The sequence below is a fragment of the Vulpes vulpes genome, chromosome 8 (genome assembly GCF_048418805.1).
Source record: "Vulpes vulpes isolate BD-2025 chromosome 8, VulVul3, whole genome shotgun sequence".
Lineage (NCBI taxonomy): Eukaryota > Metazoa > Chordata > Mammalia > Carnivora > Canidae > Vulpes > Vulpes vulpes.
Window position 1 is genome coordinate 34476749 of NC_132787.1, and position 19419 is coordinate 34496167.

At 40.2% G+C, this 19419-nt stretch overlaps 1 protein-coding gene across 7 annotated transcripts in view; it reads right to left on the reverse strand.

The window, feature by feature from the left end:
* Window positions 1–19419, reverse strand: part of LOC112917284 (uncharacterized) — a 51050-nt gene that overhangs the window by 10478 nt on the left and 21153 nt on the right. For 2 of the 7 annotated variants that reach the window (XM_072766032.1, XM_025995218.2), the window contains exons 2-5: window positions 15215–15350; window positions 13241–13360; window positions 8728–8891; window positions 7352–7471 (exon numbers count right to left, since the gene is read on the reverse strand). The exons of 2 other annotated variants lie outside the window; for them this stretch is intronic. The gene's annotated coding sequence lies outside the window, so the exon portion shown is untranslated. Of the gene's footprint in view, window positions 1–7351; window positions 7759–8727; window positions 9119–13240; window positions 14565–15214; window positions 15351–19419 lie in introns of those variants that run through there. 3 more of the 7 variants (XM_025995219.2, XM_072766028.1, XM_072766029.1) reach the window with 3 other exon arrangements.

Here is a 19419-nt window from a genome sequence, read left to right on the forward strand (position 1 = left end):
ATAACAGGTCTTCCACTGTCTTCTTTAACTGTGACAAGATTGACAAATAATGAAAGGTTAAGAAAATGTAATTGCTTGATGACACAGGAACTACTTTTAAGGTGAGGATTTGGGAAGAACATTGTGATTTGTCAATGGAGCCAAGGAATGAGTAAGTAATGCCAAGTCAAGAGTCTACAAAGGAGAGACCCAATTTATTATAATATATCTAATTTAGAATTCATTAAATTCATATAGAACTATTAAGTGAAGATAATTTATGACATCAAATTCCCTTAGCAAAAATGTTGCATGTGATGAGTTGGACATATTAGAGAGAGTCCAAAAAACCATTTGGTGGGGGATGGCCCTTTTCAGAGCACCAAGGAAAGGAGGTTAAGACAAACTAACTTCCATGGGAGGGATGGACGGAGTTAAAAAAAAATTAAACAGAAGTTGGCTTTCTTGCACAAACATGAAAGTTCAAGTCCAGTGATTTCAGTGAACTTGAGGCTTGGTTCCTCCATTTATTGTCCTTGTGAATTTGAGCATTAAAACCTAAAGAGCTGATGATGAGGAATGAGAAACAAATGTCAACACAGCAATCCCAATTAAAAATCTTTTTAAGATTTTTTTTTTTTAAACAACACCCTAAAGAGCTGAATGAAATGCTCTCTGAAGAAATGCTTATGTCACATGCTGGGAGTCTGAACAGCATTTCTAAGGATTGAAATTGCTATTTTATCAATTGTCTATGGAAAATTACAAAGAAACCCAAAAAACAAAAAACAAACAATTCAAATCCAAACTATTTAGCATGCACTAGAAAAATACTTGATTGGAAGAATACACCAAGAAATTAAGCTCCTTTGGTTCTGAGTAAAATATAGGGGCTACCTTTGTGCCCTGAACACATGTGGTTTCAAAATCTGTCTTCTTCACTTACTATTTTTGTAATCTGGGCAAAATAGTACAGCTTTCTAACCTCAATCTATTTGTCTATAGAAGAGAAATAGGAGTAATTAGCTTACAATATTTTTTGAGAATGAGGGAGATGACTCCTATAAAGTGCTTATGGTGACCGACCAGAAAAGTACAATAAGTATGACTGATGAGGAGGAGGAGGATAGTGACATGACCTTTCTTAGAATGTATGAATTCTTTCTTGTGATGTGAACAGCTGGATGAAAGAGAAGATTACCTCTCATCTACTGAGCATGTAACAAATTATAAGGTATGTGAGGGGTGGGGATGGGTGAGTGGGGAGTTGAGTTGTTAAAAAAGTCATGGAGGGGTCCCTGGGTGGCTCAGCGGTTTGGCGCCTGCCTTTGGCCCAGGGAGCGATCCTGGGGTCCCGGGATCGAGTCCCACGTCAGGCTCCCAGCATGGGGCCTGCTTATTCCTCTGCCTGTGTCTCTGCCTCTCTCTCTCTATGTCTATTATAAATAAATAAATCTTTAAAAAAAATAAAAAAATAAAAAAGTCATGGAGAAAACTGAAAGGAAGATGTGAGCCAAGGCAATAAAGACATGTGTTGAGGGTAGTGGTGATATTGGCAGAGAACAATCAGAACTATCTCCTAAAGGAAGTGACACTGCAGTTGTTGGGGAGGAAGAATTTCCTCTGCCCTTCAGCATCCTTCTAGCACAACTAAGAATTAAGTATATGTTGTAACTCAGGCCCCAGTGTGCAAGAGCACATGGCTGTAGGGGCTCCAAACAGATCAGGTTTGGAAACTTGCCACTGACAAAATCCAAAGGCAGAGAAACAAGTGGTGATGAAATAAGAAAGGAATTTATTTCAGTGGAGCCAACACTGAGAAGACACAGGCTAATGTCTCAGAAACTGTCTCCAGGTGCTGAAACTATTTCTTGGTTCATAGGAGGCAAATGTGGAACAAAGGTCAGAAGTCATGCATGTAGACAGTAAAAGGTCAGCTCAATCATTGTCTTGCGGTCAATCATGCAGGGTCTTTCTAGCATCAGGGTTGGGGGTAATTTCTGTTCTCATCACAGGATGCTTTGCATACATAGTCTTTTGCCTGAATTAAAAGATATGCTGTAAAGAAGAATTAAATCAGTTAGAAAATACAGATTATGGTCAAAATTTAGGTAAAGTCTCCTATCAACATGAGGCAGATTAGCAGGAGAAAGTAAATTTTTTTTTCTGCATATGGGGAATCTACACAGACAGGAGAGTTCCAAAGACAGGCAAAATGAGATATACATGGCATTCTGAACTAAAAAGAAGGGAGTAGGTGTCTGGGACTTCAAAGGGACTGAATTCAAGTTACAGGAAGATGAAGAAGAGTGTTTGGCAAACAAATGTTTGGGCCACTCAGAAACAATGGGACATAGAGCACTTTGATCAAGCAGGCCTCTGGGGTTCCTCTCTGTCTACCATAGCTAGGTATGTACTTATCTAACTCAGGTGATAGCTCTCCTGCTGGAACAAGTCCTCTATCTCAATTTTTCTTAGGCAGTTGAGGGGGAGGTAAAAAGCTTTTCCTGGATCTGCTGAGTCTTGATTGCTTTTTAACTCAAAGATAATGTTCATGTCAAAGATGTTCTCTTGGGGTGTCTTCCCTGGTCCTACACAGCCAACTGTCTTTCTTTTTCTATTTTTTACACAAAATAAGGGTAGAAATTAGAGAACAAGCTGGTCAGGGTCAAGAAGTGTGTTCACGGCAGTCATTATTGAGGTGAGGTGGGCAGCTGGTGGTAGGTCACAGGGACAACTGCAGGGGTGACTGGAGAGCTTTAAAGATCAGGGACCATATGAACATGTTGGTATGTTTCAAGTAACAGAAAAGTAGCCCCAGTAGGTAACTGAAGAACAGTTATTAGAAACATAGACCCAGGGATCCCTGAGTGGCGCAGCGGTTTGGCGCCTGCCTTTGGCCCAGGGCGCGATCCTGGAGACCCGGGATCGAGTCCCACGTCAGGCTCCCGGTGCATGGAGCCTGCTTCTCCCTCTGCCTGTGTCTCTGCCTCTCTCTCTCCTTCTCTCTGTGTGTGTGACTATCATAAATAAATAAAAATTAAAAAAAAAAAAAGAAACATTCCACACTGTGGTTTCCCTACCATCTTCCCTTAAATTCTGCATTCTTATATTAATGTGGCCATTAGGTGAATTCCTATGGCTACCATAAAGCTTAATAGCAAAACCTATTTCTACCTTTTCATTTCCTTTGCTGTTTTACATGGCAACATTTATTTAGTATTACATGTGCCATGCACTGTGTGAAGGACTTTATAAGTTTGTCTCATTCAATCCCTACCAAAACATCATAAGTATTTACTACTATTTTTTGCATTTTGCAAATAAAATACTAAACCCTATGTAACTAAGGTCACACAGCTAAGGATTAGTGGGACCCTGGCAGTCCATTTCAAGACCTGCAAGCAGGGATGCCTGGGTGGCTCAGTGATTGAGTGTCTGCCTTTGGCTCAGGGCCTAATCCTCAGGTCCTGGGATCAGTCCCACATTGGGCTCCCTGCTTGAAGCCTGCTTCTCCCTCTGCCTTTGTAACTGCCTTTCTCTCTGTGTCTCTCATGAATAAATAAATAAATAAATAAATAAGATCTCTTGAAAAAAAAAAAGAGAGAGAGAGAGACCCTTAAGCATCTTAGCTCTTATTCTGGTTATGATGGGTCCTTGAACTACTTAACAATGAATAGAAGATAAGCCGGAAAACCATAGGAAAAAGAAAACTAACATTTATTAAGCAGCTACTATGTGCAAAGCACTGCTATCTCACATAGGCCTGGGAAAAACCACAGCAACTCAGTCAAATGATCCCCATTTAATGGATAAGGAGAATATTCTCTGAACTGAAGCTCAGAATAGTCCAAAGATGTGATGTGGGCATCACTACAGTAAAAACAGAAAAAAGAATCCAAGATATTTGTGGTTCATTAATCTTCCTAATCCTCCTGTATAAACCCTCACGGCTTTCGTAAGAGATAATTCTTAATCCCTTCAATTTTATTTATTTATTTAGTTTGTTTGTTTGTTTATGTATGTATGTATGTATGTATGTATGTAATCTGTACACCCATGTGGGGCTCAAACTCACCACTCCCAGATCAAGAGTCTCATACTCCCATACTTAGCCAGCCAAGCACCCCTCACCTCATGTTTCTGAAAGAAAATACTCAGTGTTCGTCTGTGGGGGTTTGACACAATTTGATTAAAAAATTAGTTAAAAACTTCTTTAGAAAATTGTAACTGCTCTTTAGTTAACATCCAAATAGTATAAATAAACCCAGAAATAGAAGTCTAGCTTAACACCCTATTTATCCAAGAACAATTTAAAAGATCCCATCACTCCAAGAAACAACCTTTTGGGAAGGTAAGAATGGGAAATTTTGTGGAAATGAGACTCTTCCATTTCAAATCTGAATCCTCAAATTTAAAATTTAAATTTTAAAATACACTTATGACCTGAAAAATAATATCAGAAGCTAGAAAAAAGCATGCTTGGTGAAAGGAAAGGGCTTACAGGAAGGGATCTCCTATTTCTCATCTAGACCTAGAGGCACTGATTTTGCTCCCCATACATCAAGAGTTTCATTTTTGAATCAACTGACAAGTTCTTTAGCTTGATTGCAGAGGCAATCAAGCAAGTATATTCAAATGTACAATGGTATCAGCTATAGACTAAGATTTGTGCACTAGACTGTGTATAAGTTACTCCTCAATAAAAAGGGCAGTTAGTTGAAAGCATAAGGTAAGAGTAATTCTCCAGCTGAAGTAAGCTTGAGCACAAGAAAGAAGCCTCCTCTAGGGACAAGATTCATAGGCCTAAAGAATTTCACTATAGGAAATAACAGTGACAGACACAGTAATTGGCTGAGAGGTTTGAGACTCCTGCTGGGGATGAAGACATACATCATTCAAAGCAGAAGAAATGAATTTAGTATAAGGTTGCTTAGATGTCCCTACTACACATATGGGAGTTGTGTTTAACACAATCCTGTGGGGACCCCTAGGGGGCTCCGTCTGTGAAGAATCTGACTCCTGATTTCAGCTCAGGTCATGATCTCTTGGTCATGAGATCCAGCCACCCTGGGGGGCTCTGTGCTCAGCAGCTTGAGCTTCTCTCCCTCCACCTCACCCCCTTGCTCCAGTGCTCTCTCTGTCTCTCCCTAAAATAAATGAAGAAACCTTTAAAAAATTCTTGTGGAAGAACTCAAACCCCACTTAACATTGTGATGCTAGGAACATGAGATTCAACAAGGAAATGGGTATTCAGAGGCTTCTCATAAACTAATGGGAAAGAGAAATTTCTAAAGTAAACTATAGACAATATTTATGAAGTTTTAAAGAAGACAGAGGTATGCATTCTACTCCCTGATAGAGAATTTATAGAGACAGCATAAGATCGCTGCTAACTGCATAAAGGAGAGACTTCTTCCAATTGATTTTGTTTTTTCCAGTTGATTTTTTGGCTCAAGATGTGTGGACTAGGCACTTCTGGTAGAATTTGATAGTTGAATGTCAAAACAATATCTTTTCAGTATTTTTTTCTTTTTCCATTTTCCTATTTCTGTGACTGGCAATAATGAGGGAAAATTGGTTTTGCTCATTAAATGTTATTACTCAAGGAAAATCCTGAACTTAAGTACAAAGATATTTTTCTAATTTTTTACGTGCAATTTTTTTTCTTCAGGAAATAGAGCATATGAGATGCTGCAGTTGGACAATAAATGGGATAGTTTTCATCTTTAGTGATTCATGGATCTATAATTATTCAAATGACAGAGGGCTGAAGCTCAGTTACAACAAAAGGAAGGTAGACTCCAACTAGGTATCTGAATGGCACAGGGAAGATACACAGAAGTTGAATTTGCAGAAGAGGCAATGTTGGACTCCAGGGTTTTTGCTTTTTGTCTTTTGGTTTTTTGTTTTTGTTTTTGTTTTGTTTTTGTTTTTTGTTTTTTGTTTTTTTGTTTTTTTTTATTTGTTTTTTTACATTTTACTGTAGAAGGCATGGGAACTTCTCTTTGAAAAAGTAATAATATGAGGCATTTTTCCTTTGGTGGTGTTTTTCATTAGAAGCTTGGGTTCCTTATGTCCCTATAAACATAGTTGGTTTGTAATGGGGTTTATGGAGAGAGAGGCTTGTTTACCCTGCTAAATACACTTGTGTCCTTCCTCCTATGTCTCCAGTCCTTCCTCTCACCCTCTGCCCACCTCTCTTGCTGCTCCCTCTCAGGGGAGGAAAGGATTTACTAATATTTTCGTTCAGCAACAAAAATATCAGGGCATCATCTGGCCAATACCATGAGAGTACACTTTCTTGTTCATGTGCTTCCTGGAGTAAATCCTAGCTGGCCTTGTTCCCTTAAGGCAGACTGATCATTGTCTCCCTATCTTGTGGCTAGGCCGGTAAGGACTCAAGGGTCCCTCTTGGGCTCAGCCTTTGTAAGATATGCACAGAGAGATAAAGAGGGCCAGAGGCCTCACTTAAACCTCCAGACTTCCAATCCAGTTTATCCCAAAGAGTCCTGCACTACCTACTGCTCACCCAGATGATTTCCAATGTTACAAAGAAAGTTTTCATACACACATTTAATTTATTAAAATATTGGATATACATTGATCATCACTTAGACTAAGTCCAGCCAAGCTGAAGAGAGTCAATGTATATTGACTAAGGACATTGGTGCAATTGATGTGAAGGATTTTTTTTTAAGATTTTATTTATTTATTCATGAGAGACGCCGAGAGAGAGAGAGAGAGAGAGAGAGAGAGAGAGAGAGAGAGAGACAGAAGCAAAGACACAGGCAGAGGGAGAAGCAGGCTCCATGCAGAGAGCCTGACGTGGAACTCAATCCTGGGTCTCAAGGATCACGCCCTGGGCTGAAGGCAGCGCTAAACCGCTGAGCCACCCGGGCTGCCCAAGGACTTTTGATATAGAAATAAATAGGAAAAGAGGGATCCCTGGGTGGCGCAGCGGTTTGGCGCCTGCCTTTGGCCCAGGGCGCGATCCTGGAGACCCGGAATCGAATCCCACATCGGGCTCCCGGTGCATGGAGCCTGCTTCTCCCTCTGCCTGTGTCTCTGCCTCTCTCTCTCTCTCTCTCTCTCTCTCTGACTATCATAAATAAATAAAATTAAAAAAAAAAAAGAAAGAAATAGGAAAAGAAATGTGTGGATCATGTGGCCAGATGTGTGGGTGGTGCTGGATTTGTTAATCTTCCTGAGACAAAGATTGAAGAGTTGAGTAAAGGCACACACAAAAAAGTGAGTAACAAAGAGTGATAGGAACTTATGTATAGTTGTAAACATGACACATATGAAGTCCTTTCACATGAGTCAATTACAAGATGTTCATGGGTATTTGTATCACTACATGATTTTTCACCTCGTGTTCAGACTTGGCTTCCTCATTCTGTGTTAGAGGCTGCTCCACGGCAGTGTGCTCTTCTTTTGTCCACTCTTCTTTTCATAGAATCTTCTCAGGGAGGACTCCTAAGGCGAAAATCTAACAGAAAGGATCCCAGGCGACTGTTTTAATGTATCAAAAGCTTCAAATCTCATTCTTTTAGCAATGCTTCCTTAACAATCCTTTCCTTCCTCATCCTTTGTACTGGCTTCAACTCCCATTACTCTGTCGCATGACTCTGGAAAGGTCACCATCCTCTCCATGTGCCCTGAACGCTCTGCCTGCAGATAGAGAGGCCCTGTAATGCTTGGCATGGTACGTGACCACTGAGAGAACATCCATGGCTGCCAGTGAGCCCACAGCGCACACCCTAAGGAGGGTGACCTGTGAGAATACCTCAGGCTAGCAAACCTCAAGACAAGAGATACATTTCAGAGGTCCCTTGCCTTGATTGGAGCTCAGGTGTCTTTATTCTTCCCTCAGTAGCAGGGACCTGCCCCTCCCTCATCTTTCCCCACATAGAGAACAGAGTGTATTTTCTGTTGCCTTACTTAAAGTAACCAAAATCAGATATCCTGGCCCATTTTTCTCACTGATATGTCCCCAAATGCCTAGAAATGTGCCTAGGACATAGTGAGCAGTCAGCATATATCTGAAATGGTAGATATTATTTATATATTAATTGCTAATTTATTGACTCCACCAATATCAATACTTGTAATTTACATATTTAAATATTATATAATAACATATTAATATACTTATTTACTGTTTATATATAAATATATATTTATATGTTATTATATTATTTATATATTAACAAATCCTTAGAACCTGAAGGATATTTCTTATTGGGCCACATGGGAATAAATCACAAAGTTAACAACACAAGTAATGAAAGAATTTTTATAGTCAGTGATCTCTGATCAATACACAGGAAGTATTAATTTTTTATTTGTCATAGGCCATTCAGTCTGCCCATAACGAAATACCACAGACTGGGCAACTTAAGAACAACAGTAATCTATTTCTCACAATTCTGGAGGCTGGAAGTCCAGCTTCAGGGTGGCACTGGCAGTCCAATTTTGCCAGTGTGGTTGGGCAAAGGCCTTCTTGCAATTGCACACTGCCAACCTCTCCCTGTATCCTCACTCAGTGAAATGGGGGAGGGAGGAGGGACCTCTGAAGGATCTCTCAGAAGAACACTGTTCCCATTCACAAAGGAACCATCTTGATGACCTTAGCGTCTCCTTGAGGCCCTACCTCCTATTACCATCATCTTTGGGATTAGGATTTCAAGATAGGAATTTGAAGGGACACAGCACTCAAAGCACAGCCATTTAGTAACATCCTACCTGTAGTCCATGAACACAATGATGCATATTTGTTCTGTCTCAGGCATCTCCCTCTGGAAACTTGCAACAACAAAAGCAGACAGAAGATCTGTCCTTCTTTTCACAATTGAGAACATGTCTCCAAAGAGCTGACCTTTCACCTGTCAGATGCTTTGTTTTCCTCACTTGAATAGTAAAAATAAAAATGATAAAGTTTTGTTTTTGACTCTCTTAATAGAAACCATGGATATTCTGCTATAACATCTTTCAACATTTCCAAAGGCATTTATTAGGGTGCCTGGGTGCTTCAATTGGTTGAGCATCTGACTCTTGATTTCAGCTAAGGTCATGTTCTTGAAGTCTTGGTATCCAGCCCAATATTGGATTGGGTGCTCAGCGGGGAGTCTGCTTTAGATTCTTTTTCTCCCTCTCCACCTACCCTTCCCAACACTCATTCACTCTCTCTCTCTCTTTTTATTTTATTTATTTTTTATTTTTTGAGCTTTTTTTAAAAAAAGGTTTTTTATTTATTTATTCATGAGAGACACACAGAGAGAGAGGCAGAGACACAGGCAGAGGGAGAAGCAGGCTCCAAGCAGGGAGCCTGACGCAGGACTCAATCCTGGGTCTCCAAGCCCATCTCTGGGCTGAAGGTGGCACTAAACTGCTGAGCCACCTGGGCTGCCCCACTCTCTCTCTCTCAAATAAATAAGTCTTTAAAAATAAAGGCAGTCATATTCCAGATATGCATTTGGGAAAATAAAATTCTAGTCACTGCAATTGACCTTGAATATTTAAGTTTTATGAGTAGTACATTACAAAATGATGTCATGCATTAAAGCCCTTAGTACAACTTTAATGACTTTGTTTTGGTATAATTGTTTTTTAAAAGTGTTTTTAAAAATTTTTTATTTATTTATGATAGTCACACACAGAGAGAGAGAGAGGCAGAGACATAGGCAGAGGGAGAAGCAGGCTCCATGCACCGGGAGCCCGACGTGGGATTCGATCCCGGGTCTCCAGGATCGTGCCCTGGGCCAAAGGCAGGCGCTACACCGCTGCACCACCCAGGGATCCCTAATTGTTTTTTTAAAGATTTTATTTGTAAGTAATCTCTACACTCAACATGGGGTTTTTACTCACAACCCTGAGATCATGACCTGAGCCGAATCAAGAGCCAGATGCTCAAGAGTTACATGTTCTTCCAATTGAGCCCTCCAGGGGCCACTAGTATAATTATATTTTATCACTTGTCTCCTTTTCTGTATGTAAGCTCTATGAGAGATAGCAGAATCTTTCTTCTTTAACACTGCTCTTCTGCCACATGTTATATTGTCTAGAATCTAGGTTAAGTTAGCACTGCAAATGGTTAGACAATACTTATGTACTGTGTGTATATTTGCACTTAGGAGGGTTCTCGTTTTTTCTTTTGACCTTATGCCTAAATTCAAAAGGACCTTTAAAATTAGTCTAGGGTACCTGGGTGGCTCAGTCAGTTAGTGTCTTACTCTTGATCCAGCTTGGGTCATGATCTTAGGGTTTTGGATCGAGCCCTACAATGGACTCCGTGCTGGCCATGGATCCTGCTTAGGCTTCTCTCTCCCTTTCCCCATCTGCCCCTTCTCCCACTGCTGCCCACCTGTGCACTGTCTGTCTTGTTCTCTCACTCTCTCTCAAAAAACAATTAGTCATACATATAACGATACAATGTTAAAAGATGCTGGATGTGGAGTGGCTAGGTGGCTCAGGCAGTTAAGTTGCTGCCTTCGGCTCAGGTCATGATACCAGGGTCCTGTGATGAAGCCCCACGTTGGGCTCCCTGCTTATGGAGGTGCTGCTTTTCTCTCTGCCATTGCCCCTCACCCAGCTCTTGTTTTCTCTCTTTCTCTCTTTCAAATAAATAAAAAATCTTAAAATACTCTGGCTGTGAGTTCAAAATAGTTCACAATCATATGGACAGTGATGATTTATTGAGCCCATATTATGTGCTAGTAACATTTCTAAGCTCTTTCTATCTATCGGCAAATATTTGAGGACTGTAGTCTAATTAATAACATTTTGCAGGGATCCCTGGGTGGCGCAGCGGTTTGGCGCCTGCCTTTGACCCAGGGCGCGATCCTGGAGACCCAGGATCAAATCCCACGTCGGGCTCCCGGTGCATGGAGCCTGTTTCTCCCTCTGCCTGTGTCTCTGCCTCTCTCTCTCTCTGTGACTATCATAAATAAAAAATAAAAAAATTTATTAAAAAAAAAAATAACATTTTGCAGGTGAGAAAGTAAGAGATGGGGAAATTAAAAGGATTCCAAAAATGATACAACTTGTGTGTAAGTGAAGGGAACTTGTACCCACTGTCTGGCTATAGATTTTGTGCTTTTACTAGCTGTGTTACCTTGGGCATTGAGTGTTACTCTGCTGTGTACCAATAATGTAAATCCCAGGTAATACTTGAACATATTTTTCTCAACTTGAAGTTCTACTGATTATTATCTACTTGTGGAGAGAAATTGGTGAAATAATTGTAAATTGCACTTTTAGAAAGTGCAAGATGAAGTCAATTTATAGGATGATCTCTGATAATTATTCAGTTTTTTCTCAGCCCAGCATTTCCCAGATCTATGTATTCATCAGAGATTGCTGGTTACAAATATCCTTTCACTACTGCTATTGTTAGTGTGGTTTCCTAACAGTTGAGACAATAAAAAATAGCTAGGAATGAGAAAAACAATAAGTGGCATTAATAATTAGTAGGTGGATATTAGTAACAGAATGTATAAAAACAACAAAATTCACTTCACAACAAATCTTGAAAATTAACAAAAAATAAGGAATAAATCTGTAACTACCAGAAAAAAGAATGTCATAAGGAAAGCAGAAAAGTTGCATTACTTATAAAGACTTCTCTAACTCACAACTAATGAAAATAAAGAGGAAAGGGGAGCCAAGGACAATCGGTAGGGTGACTACAAAGAGAAGGAATGTAAAGCAGTCCGGCAGGTTGGCCCTGATACCACACCTCCTGCACACACACACACACACACACACACACAGAATCAAACAGTCCACAGTTCAGCAACTGCTCCAGACTGAAGAAACCAGTATGAAAAACTGGGTCACAGAGTCATTATAGGTTCCAGGTGGCTGGCAACACTCAAAAGGAATAGAAAATCCTAGTAGGAATAATAGGAAAATTTTATGCTGGTCAATTCCAAGTGTCTCTACTCCAACACTGGGGGTAGGTGACAGTGAATTTGAAAAGTGTCCACAGTCAGGAAAAGGAGAATTCTCAAATGCAAAGATAAGCTTACAATCAAGACTAATGAAACACACAGGAAAAAAAACAATTTCCTTAAAGGGAGGCACCAAATAAGACAGCAATTTAAAAAATGATTAAACAAAAAAATAAATAAATAAAAATAAAAATAAAAAATGATTAAACAAAAAATAGGCATAAGTATTTAAAAAGAAAGCAAGGAAAAGAGTCAAATAACAATGGTGATATAATTGCATTTACTGGAAATGCAAGAGAAATCTAATGACAGGAAACTTCAAGGTAGTAAACAGACTTGCCAGGTAAAAGATTACTAAAGGATTTGAACGCATGTCTGGCACATAGTATGTACAATCTAATTGTTAACTATTTCTATTGCAGTAACTAATCAAAATTGCAAGTTTGTTTGGGATGCCTGGGTGGCTCAGCAGTTAAGCATTTGCCTTAGGGTCAGCCCATGATCCTGGAGTCATGGGATCGAGTACCACATCGGGCTCCCTGCATGGAGCCTGCTTCTCCCTCTGCCTGTGTCTCTGCCTCTCTCTCTCTTTCTCTGTCTTTCGTGCATATACAAATAAGATCTTTAAAAAAAATTACAAGTTTGAGAAGAAACTATTACAAAAACTTAAATTGTAAAAGCTTTAAAAGGAAAGGATAAAAGTCCCTGAAAGACATAACAAAGATGTAACGAAATGGAAAGATGCTTGCCATGCTTAAGAATGGCAAGAATAAGTTATTGGAGGAACGCCTGGATGGCTTAGTGGTTGGGTGTCTGCCTTTGGTTCAGACCTTGAACCCAGATCCAGGATTGAGTCCCACATCAGGCTCCCTGCATGCTTCTCACTCTGCCTGTGTCTCTGCTTCTCTCTCTGTGTCTCTCATGAATAAATAAATAAAATCTTTAAAATAGTAAGGTTTTGGAAACATATTAAGGGTTCATGAATTCTTCAATCAACTCAGTGTAATCTCAGTCAAAAATCAGAATAGAACTGCTCTGTGAAATAAACAAATTAATGAGCCATCATTGTGCACTTGGAAGGCAACCGTTGCAATTCCAACAACTAGAATTCCAGGTATGATATGAAAAAAAAAATGTTTTTCAGTGCATTCCTAAGCTGGACAATAGCAAAGGAAATGCTCATAGATGTAACAAAATTAAACAAAAGGAACAATCCACAGAGGGAAGTAAAGCCTCTCACATTGTGATCTCCCCAACCAGATAATAGCCCATGAGAAAAAAGAACAGACAAAAAACTGAGTACTCACTCAAGATCCCTAATAATCAACAATCATTATTCAGCTGGATGATAATACGTGGGCACGAATCCCTCCACACACACGCATGCACATGGAACAGATAAAGCTACACTCTCATTGTAAGGGGCACTGCAAAAAAACAGACATATTAAAGGAACAGCAACACAACAACAAACCACTCCTCTCCTCAGAAAAAGAAATAGTAAATTATAGGTTTGAACCTTCGAAATAAGGGGAGAAAGAAAAAGAATCTGCACTGAAAATTCATAACCAGAAATCAGTCTTCAAACATGTTGTCACATTTAGTTCTCCAAACCTCCACCTGAGAATTTAAAGTGATACCATCAGTTGACTCAGAGAAGGAAAAAAAGAAACCCTTTATGGGAGAAAGTGCTTGAACAGAGATCCCAACTCATAGGAAAACTGCTGGGAACTGGAATATATGGGAGAAGTCAAGCTCTCTACCTCTGTCTTGGGCTCACTTGTCTGCCTCTAAAGCAATGTGCACAAATGAGGACCCAGGTGACATGAAAACAGTGGAAACAAAAAGCATTCATCTTAAACAGATCAGAGGTTTCTTCCCCCGCTTCCTTGGAAAGGTGGAAATGTGAACGAAAAGGGAAATGAAAGCAGGGACCTGACAATGATTCAGGCAATACGTATTAATCATCTATAGGCTGGGTATTCAAGTGCTCATAGGAACACAATTAAGACCCAGACTCTGCTTTCGAAAAGGGCATAGAGAAGCTAAAGAAATGATAATATCCATGTTTCGATAACATATGTCAGTGATATGAATCCCCAAAGGAGACAGCCCTAGCTATGGTGGCCTGAAGGTCTCAAAAGAAGTAGCAGATCTTGAAATGTGCCTTAAAAAAATAGCATTTGCATGCATGGGAGATGGGGAGGGATATTTCAGAAAGCAGGAGGAATCCACAGAAGTCGAAATTTGCAAAGAATCTTCAGCCTACTTGGGCAGCGTATTAAACCTTTAGCCAAAAGTTATACGCACGGGCACACACAAACACACACACACACACAAATGACAAAAAAATGATTAGAAAGATAAGAAATTGGCAGCACCCAGGAAATAACTAGAAGAGAGCCTGCAAATACAGTGTCATAAGGCAAATCAATTAACCGATGAACAAACCGCAGCCCATAAAATAATATATAAAGGAAAAATAACCGTCAGCTAACTGCGGCTCTAAGCTTCTCCTATCCAATTGTGTAAGTGGGAAGTGTGTTCAACTGGAAGTCAGGAGGCCTAAAATTCTCTTTCTGAGTTGACTCCTGGACATTCAGATTCCTTAGGATTGAGCATTCGAGTCTAAACGGAGGAGGGGCCAGGTCTACAGAGGAGGATGGATGCTTTAAGGATTTCATTCCCTGACCCTGCTCTACAAACATCCCACCTCAGGACCACACTGGAAGGCTGCCTGTGCTCAGTCCTCCAATGCTCACAAGGGGACTCTCAGGAAGGTTACAGGGACAGCAGTCCCCCTTTTCATTTCCCAGACTGTTTCACTACCCAAGACATCCACAGGGCGGCAGTAGCCCTGAACTAAAACTAAATTCAAAGCTGAATTCTAGGGGCAGCGGGGCAGCCCCGGTGGTGCAGCGGTTTAGCGCCGCCTGCAGCCTGGAGACCCAGAATCGAGTCCCACATCGGGCTCCCTGCATGGAGTCGCTTCTCGCTCTGCCTGTATCTCTGCCTCTCTCTTCGCTCTCTATGAATGAATGAATAAATAAATCTTTAGGAAAAAAAAAAAAAAGCTGAATTCTAAGAAACAGGTTTCTTCAATGGCTCATGTGTCCAGATTTCTCTTTCCCCGGTTCTGATGACGTCACCCAGGCCAGAGGAGCTGAAAGAAGGAGGCTGCACACACAGCAGGATGGGGAGGACTCGCACCCTGGGACCAACTGCCCTCCAGACTTCCTGCCATCCTCACAGTCCAGCAAAGGAGACTTCACCATCCTCACCCTTATTTTGCAGAAGAAAGTAGGCGGGGAGAAACTAAGTAAATCCTCAAAGGCGATGCAGAGGAAGTGATGGAGCCAGAATTCAAAAGTTAGTGGCTCTGGTCAAAGTCCATGGTCCTTCCACCACACTTGAGAGCTGGGGAAAACAAAAACAAAATCAAAAACAAAAACAACCAATTTGACTAACACAGGGTTACCTTCCTTCCTCCTAACCAATTTCCTCTTTGCTATAGAAATGAGATGTTGGCTATTTTCTTTATAACAGAAGGGATGCTTAAAAGATTTGATTCACTTTTTAGGATGGGAAAATACAAATAACTTTCACAACCACTATTAAATAGTGGTTTCATTGCTATAGCAATTTCACTTTAGGGTTTATGTCAGGATCACTCACATTCTTTCCTGCTTCTTAAATGGAAGAGGAAATGTCTTTTGTTTTTATTTATTTATTCATTTGAGAGTATGAAAGAGAAAGAGAGAACATGATGGGGGGGTGGGGTGGCAGAGGGAGAAAGAGAAACCGACTCCTCCCTGATCAGGGAGCCCAATTCAAGGCTCCATTCCAAGAAGCCAGGATCATGACCTGAGTCACACTCAGATGCTTAACAAAATGAGCCACCCATGTGCTCAGGAACATTTTTTCATTGGCTGTCATCTTGAGGCACTTTAAGAATTTCATTGAAACTTAAAGAAAAAAAAAAGATGTGTTTTGGGGCACCTGTGTGACTCAGTCAGTTAAGCATCTGTATTCGGTTGGGTCATTGTCCTGGGACCTTGTGATGGAGCCTAATGGTAGGCTCCTGCTCAGTGAGGAGTCTGCTTCTCCCTCTCTGGCTTCCCCTGTGTGCCCACTCTTTCTCTGTCAAATAACAAAATAAAATCTAAAAAAAAAGAGAAAAATATTCAGTGGAATAAAGATGCATCAGGTCCCTATGTTCTATTTTGGATCCTGAGACTTTATTCATGTGTAGCTGAGAGTTTGTGCCCCTTTACCAACCTTCCTTATTTCTTCTACCCTCCAGTCCCTGGTAACCACTTTTCTACTACTCTGTTTTCTCCCATCCTAGAGGTTGCCTTTTCATCTTGTTGATGGTTTCCTTTACTGTGCAGATGCATTTTAGAGTGATGTAGTCTCACTTGTTTATATTGGCCTTCCTTTTTGTAGTCAAATCCAAAGAGTCTTCATCAAGACTAATGTCGAGGAACTTTGAGAACTTTAAGAACTCCTATAAACAGCTCAGGACAGAAGGACCATTTCTTTTTTTTTTTTTAATTTTTCTTTATTTATGATAGGCACACAGTGAGAGAGAGAGAGGCAGAGACACAGGCAGAGGGAGAAGCAGGCTCCATGCACCGGGAGCCCGACGTGGGATTCGATCCCGGGTCTCCAGGATCGCGCCCTGGGCCAAAGGCAGGCGCCAAACCGCTGCGCCACCCAGGGATCCCAGAAGGACCATTTCTAACTGATATTTTCCTGGGCTCATACAGTTATACCAAACACAACCAAATGCACTCAAAGCTCTAAGCAAACAAACATACAGCAAACCGTTACTGCCATACTTCTCAGGATCCTGGTTGACCCAATTTGGACGTAGGGATCATGGCAGTCAGCAGAGCTAAATACATATACACACATTCACAAATAACATCCCATATCTTCTCAGAGATAAATGAAAGCTCAAAAGCTGGCAACAGGGCTAGTACTAGACAAAATGAGAAGCCACGCTCTGTGTGTTCAGATTGTCACATGTCTGTGAAGGATGCTGGTACAATGGAATCGTTACAGAATTTGTTATCAGGTCAATCCGGGTTATATCCTACACTGCCACTTACCAAGTATGGAAATGTTTGTATTGGATTTTATCATACCCAATAAAAGTGACTGTAGAGAACATTATGAGGTAACACGTTAAAATGTGGGGACACATACTATGCATTCACAAGTAAAAGCCACCATATAGAAGAGTCCTACTGTGTGGGTGGGAGCCCACTGGATGTGTTAGCTTGTGTCATACTCATGAAATCCCCTCCAGTATGGTCATCATCATTGTAACCATCATCATTCCCATTTTGCAAACAAGAAAATAGAATCCCCAGATCACATAGGGCAATATGCAAGGTCAAAGCCCCAGCAGATCCTGACCTGAACAGAGGGCACAGGCATCACCACCTGAGACACCCAGCCACCCCAGATTATGACATTCTTGAGACTAATCATTTAGTTACTTATTCATCATACTTTTGATGCTTTCTTCTAGTCAGTCACTGCACTGCTGCTGCAGAGACTGTATGGTAAGAGAGACCAAGAATCAGATTTCCAGAGGCACACAATCTGCTCATCTCAGAATATCCTTGGAGAAGCTAGAGAACACTTCATAAAGAAAGTAAAGTTTGAACAGAGTCTGAAGGAATAATGAAAGCTCTCAGAAGTGCAGAAGTGTATATTGGAGACATGTGAATGGATCTGCAAAAATGCACAGAGATGTGACAGCATGTGAGTAAAAAGGATTTCTAGAGGATACAATCCATTTACCTATAAAGACAGATCTGACTCAGAAATGCCCCCACTAGTCCCTTATTCCACTGTTCTTGACATCACTGACCTATCAGGGTTCTCTTCCTTTATACTGAGCTCAGCTATCTCAGAGTCCTTCCTAGCAAGTTGGTCCATGAAGCCACTGCCATCAACTGAAGTTTCCACAGACTATGAAACCTATCTGCCAAAACTTCCCTACCTGAAGTGTAGAAACTTCTATTTGGTAGAATTTCAGTCTAGGGAGCCTAATATTTTACAGTAGGAGACGCTTCTAGAGTGAATACCTCAGATGACTCTTCTACATAGTATCTATGGATGAATCTTACCTGATCCAGTTTGTACCATGACAGTTACAGAATGCTGATTTGACTCCAGCACGTCCTCCACCATCTCCATCAGTACTTAGCATCTTGTTGTTAAGCAAGTCACTCCTTTTTCTCCACTTATTTATTTTTATCAGTATAACTCATGAACTCCTATTTTTTTTCAATGAGCTATAATCTATTGCTGTACTGAATTACATAAAACAGACTTAATAGTGGTTATCTCTGATGAGTTAGATATATGGAGAAAGTTTTAAAAGTTTATACTTTTTAATATAAGTATTACATATTATTCCTTTTTTAAAACAATCAAATGGAAACATAAGAAAGCTGTGAGAGAGAAAATTTCCTTAGGGACCTCTAGAGTCACCATGTCATGGCTTTGACAAGGTGAGCACTCCAAATGCTCTGTTTCTTATATAAGTAGCAAACAAAAGAAAGTGAATTTCTGGAACTGAAATTCCAGTAGTAGTAATGAATTTGCACTGATGATTCATGGCCTCTAAACTAACCTTGCAATCAATTGACTGGGTGTACAAGTCAACCAGTTAGAATTGGTTCTATAGCATATTGCTTAAGAAATGCTGGAGGTGCAACCTGGTGCAGACATTGTGGAAAACAGTATAAAGGTTCCTCAAAAAGTTAAAAAAGAACTACTCTATGATTCAGTAATCCCACTGGATATTTATAAAAAAAAAATACAGAAACACTAATTCAAAGGGATACTTGCATCCCTATGATTATTGAAGCATTATTTACAATAGAGAAATTATGGAAGCGATCCAAGTGTCCATTGACAGATGAATGGATAAAGATGATATATATACATATATGCGTGTATATATACATGTATATATATAATATTCCATATGTATTATATAATATTCCATATAAATATATAATAGAATATTATTCAGCCACAGGAAATAATGAAATCTTGCCATTTATATGACATGTATAGAACTAGAGAGTATAATGCTAAGTGAAATAAGCCAGTCAGAAAAAGACAATACCACATGATTTCACTCATATGTGGAATTTAAGAAAGAAAACAAACAAGGTCGGATGTATGGGATCCCTGGGTGGCGCAGCGGTTTGGCGCCTGCCTTTGGCCCAGGGCGCGATCCTGGAGACCCGGGATCGAATCCCACGTCGGGCTCCTGGTGCATGGAGCCTGCTTCTCCCTCTGCCTGTGTCTCTGCCTCTCTCTCTCTCTGTGTGACTATCATAAATAAAAATAAAAATTAAAAATTAAAAAAAAAAGAAAACAAACAAGGAAAGGAAATATATAGAGAGAGATAATGAAACCAAGAAACAGATTCTTAACTTTAGAGAACAAAATGGTT